Source organism: Mus caroli, chromosome 1 (assembly GCF_900094665.2).
Source record: "Mus caroli chromosome 1, CAROLI_EIJ_v1.1, whole genome shotgun sequence".
In the NCBI taxonomy this organism is placed as follows: Eukaryota; Metazoa; Chordata; class Mammalia; order Rodentia; family Muridae; genus Mus; species Mus caroli.
This window is the reverse complement of record NC_034570.1, coordinates 53,210,329-53,214,836: the sequence shown is the minus strand read 5'-3', so window position 1 is coordinate 53,214,836 and position 4,508 is coordinate 53,210,329. Positions and strand designations below refer to the sequence as shown.

At 44.7% G+C, this 4,508-nt stretch overlaps 1 long non-coding RNA gene across 1 annotated transcript in view; it reads left to right on the top strand.

Annotated features, from left to right (window-relative positions):
* The first annotated feature begins 308 nt into the window (after positions 1-308).
* Positions 309-4,508, top strand: part of LOC110301439 — a 21,519-nt gene continuing 17,319 nt past the window's right edge. The window contains exons 1-2 of the long non-coding RNA XR_002378713.1: positions 309-662; positions 1,192-1,334. This is a non-coding gene — a long non-coding RNA (uncharacterized LOC110301439). The remainder of the gene's footprint in view (positions 663-1,191; positions 1,335-4,508) is intronic.

The window sequence follows — 4,508 nt, the reverse complement described above, 5'->3', positions numbered from 1 at the left end:
GTGATTGTACCTACCTCCTAGGGCTGTTATAATGTGTGAGATCATTGTGTATTTATCATAAAGATGTTGATATTTACTGAGTACTTGTTAGGTACCAAATACTATAGTTAGAGTTTTTGGGTACGTTGTCTTGCCTACTCTGTCATATTGTACCCAGAACATATAGCTTTGTATATAGTTGGTGCTCAGAAAATGTTAAGAACTGTAAAGATAATGACCGTTATCAAGGACACACAAGAGCCAGTCTGCACATCCCAGCATGCTCCTCTCCCCAAAGCCAGTGCAAACCCAAGACCGACTACTCTCCTGCCCCCCTTTGCCCTCTCTGCTTTGATCATGCCACATGGCTAAGTCCTTTTGCTCTGGGGGAAAGAGAACCAGAATCAGTTTTGGGTAGATCTGAGTGGCTTCTCTGTGGCTTGGCTTGGGATTACTTGGGACATTGAATAAACTGCCTTTAGCCTCACGGCTGTGGTTTCCCCATCTTTGGAAAGCATTCAAGGTACCCCCCTACTGATTTGTTAGTATTTTAAGTCCACAAGGAAAGAAAGATGCTTTGAAAATACAGAATGCAGTGTTTTCCAATTCAGACCCTAGGATCCCTGCCTGAGCGGACAGGGTGCTTGCTGCCTTTGCAGGATGCTGTTTTGGCTGAGGCTGGGGTAAGTCCTACCAGTCACCATGCAGAGCACAGGACCTGCCTGACACCCAGCACTGGAAAGATCCTCTAGAAACTGTCCTTTGGAGCTTTAGAGAATTGTAGTTCTAGCTGAAGTTTCTCTCTACATCTGCTGTAAAAACTGAATCAGGGACTAGCTGCTGCTTGCTTTCCTTCCAGCGACTCTAGACCTGGAAACAAGGTTATGTGCCTGCCCCCTCCAGCTATGTGCACGACCCCCTTCCCCAAATAAAAAAGTATGGTTGGTGCTAGGTTATGCAGCACGTGCCTCCCTTGTTGCCACTGTTGCTACTCCCTGCCCTACAAGACCCTCCCAAACAAGCTTTTCCTTTTGATTCAATTGGACTCGAGACCCTTCATGGCCAAGCTGAAGTTTGGAGCTCAAATTCCCCAGGAGAGGGTAGTGCAGGATCACTTGGATAGCTTGTCTCTTTCTTCCCGGGTATATGGGACTCAGCTCTTCGCCCCTCCTCTCTTTGTCTCTGCTTCTTAAACGTCTTTTCTTGCTCCAGATATGCTTATCTCTGGAGACTTCTTGAACTCCAAGCTGACCCCAGTGCCAGAGCTGAGCAGGATAAAAAGCTTCACAAGTAAAAAGCATCGAAGGCAGCTCACCAGCAAAGCGGTAGAACAGAGCGTCCGAAGCATCCTACGGGTAAGTGGACCCTCGGCGGAAGCACCGCGTAAACCCCTCCCGACAGCTTCCAGTTTATCTTGTTAGTTAGGAAGCGCTTGAAAGAGGCTTTTTAGGAACCTAGAGAAACGTTTAATTCCTGCCTGGGTGTAACTAACTGGTCAAGAGCAAAAATGTCTGTCCCTATCATTTCAAGCATTTGAGTATCGATTTGGTACTAAAATACCCAGCAGCAAAATTTCCAAGAAATTGGCTAAACCTGTATGTGTTATGGCCACATGCTTGGGAAGAAATCAAGAGCACACGGAATAAAACCTTTGTTTGTTTCTGAGACTCTCACTTTTCAGCCAGTCTCAAACGCATGATCCTCTTGCCTCAGCCTCTCCAGTGCTGGCATTACAGATGCCTTGACCCCCACTATATCCAACCCCGTGGGTTGGTTATGTAGTGAGGAGATGAAACTGCCTGTGCCAGGATTCCAGTCATGTGACCTTCCATCCCCCAATGTCTAAAGTACCTTCTGTAGATGCAGAGCGCATACTCATTTGGTTGGCTGAAGGGCAGACCTACAGGAAGGAAGGATCAATTATTCAGGCATTTTATGAAAGCCGTGGGTGCTCCACAGACGGATATACCAGTTTAGTATACTGTACAATGATGATTGTGTTTGCCGCCACTGGAAGGCTGGAGGAAGTTTGTCCCCTCAGAGGCCATCTTCTCAGATGAGGAGAGCAACCCCACAGAGGAGAAGGAGGCAATGTAAGAACACAAGAGTTCCAGAATGCCACATAACCTAGCTTCTCGGGAACAAATCCTTGGTGGACCCCTCTCTGTGATTGACTGGGCTGACCTGTGCAGCACCTTGCAGTAGGCCAGACTACAGATTACAGAGAGCATAGATGGCACAGCCAGTCCAATCGAGCCCACCAACCACTCTCCCTGCTCCTACATCTCTACACCTCACTGATATTTTTTAAAAAATCACTTTTTGTAATAAACTCGCAGTGAACACATCACACAGCTAGATTAGGGCAGTCATTCAAATAAATGCTTGCCGGGTCCTAAACACTATAGATCTCAATAAACTCTGTACAGTCCGAACAGCCCTGGTGAAGAGTCGTTCATCAACTAATCTTTCAATGGGTAATTAATTGCTTTCCACTCCAGGATTGAAATTAACTATAAGAATAAGTCAAATGATGAAGCGGTAGAAAAGGTCAGATATCATTTGAGTGTCTGTCCTGAGCCCTGTCAGTTCTCTCCAGCATCATGACTTTTTATCTGCTCAGCCTTCCTCGAGGGACGAGGTCACTCTGAACTGGGTCTGGACTTACTTTAGGTGAACTTTCACCTGTTCATTCAACCTGGCTGCTGGTCAGTAGTTTTTGAAGTGGAACATAGAATAAACTAACTACTACTATCAAATTTGCTTCCCCTTCACTACTATATTGAGAAAATTCCAAGAATAAATAATTAAATTCCAAGAATATATATATATATATATATATTCCTCAAAGAAAAGACTGGAGAGATGGTTTGCTTACCCCACAACTACAAGGATCACACACATGTAAGACACATATGCCCTCAAACCCATGTAAAAGCTGTGAGTTGTTACTATAACTCTAGGACTTAGAGGACAGAGCCAGGAGGCTCACTGGGGCCCATTGCCTAGCCATCCTAGCAGAACAGATGAGCTCCAAGTCTGCCCAGAGGCTTGTTTCAGCATCAGCCTCTGGCCTCTGTACACACACGTGTGTACACCTGTGTATACACAGCTGTGTATACACCCATACTCACATACATATTTCACACACCCACGTATTCCCCACATGCATACAAAAGATAACAGAGGAGAATAAGAAATATGTTTATCAAAGAGTTTAGTAATGAGATTTTTTTTTGTGTTTTGTTTTTGAAATCAGTTTAAGTCACCATGGAAGCAGAAATAAAGGAAAAACAAAAAGAGATACAGAGTTTCTATTGCTGTGATAAAATACCAGGACCAAAATCATCTTCAGAAAGGGGTTTATTTCATCTTACAGCTTGTAGTTCATCATCCAGGGAGGTTGAGGCAGGAACTGATGCAGAGGCTTGCTCCTCATGGCTTGGTCAACCTGCTTGCTTTACCATCCAGGACCGCCCACCCATGGGCCCACCTGCATCAATCCTGAATCAAGGAAGTGCCCTACAGGCTTGCTTACAGGCTCCAGGCTTGCTCAGGGTTTGCTCATGGGCTATTCTGACAGGGGCATCTTCTTAATTGAGGTTCCCTCCTTCCAGCGACTCTAGCCTGTGTCATAAAAAATAAGCACTACAAATCTAGGATCTGCTGGGTAAGTGCACAGTGGGCTGGTTCCACTCTCTTCTAGGATTTCCTGGAGCCCTGCAGACTGTTATTCACCGTTCACATATGCATATACAAAAATATACCATCTATAAATAGCCATCTGCCTTTTCAGTGAAATTAAAGATGGGAGAGTGAGATTTTTCTGAGTAATTACAGGCCTCAAACCTACAGCTGTTAGGTTACTCTAGTTCTACCAAGAGAATCTCAGGTGTCACTATTTTATCTTAAGCACACTTGAAAAAATAATCCTAAAATGTGAACAGGACGCTTTTTTTTTCCCTTCCTTCCCAAGAGTTCTCACAAACCCAGTGACCAAGATTAGGTGTTACACTGCACTGTTGTGTTTTGTTTGCATAAAGTGAAGAAAAATGTTCAGTGTTTTTGTTCCTTATCTGGGGATTTACAAACTCCTGCCAATGTTTTTCTTAAACTCTATATATGCCCCTTTGCAAACGCTCTCCCTCTATGGAGTTTCTGCTAAAATGCAATTTCTTAAGAAAACCCATGGGGTTTCTAAAATTCTTAGGTAATGGCTGACCTCACAGGGCATGCTAGTTCGAACAGAAAGAAGTGAGAGGTTCTTGCTAACAAGAGCAGGTAGGGATTTCTTCACATGCTGCGTTTGTGTTTGTTCCCTTGTTAGAGACCAAGCCTCTTCCATCACACGGAGCTGTGAACTGCAAGGTGGGGGATATGTTCTTAGGAGCAGCCACGAGGTCTAAGTGCCTTTCTCAGTTGTTTACAATAAGGAAAAAAGAAAAAAGGAAAAGAAAGGAGGAGGAGGAAGAGGACGAAGAGGAGGAGGAGGAGGAGGGGGAGGAAGAAGGGGAAGAGGGGGAGGGGGA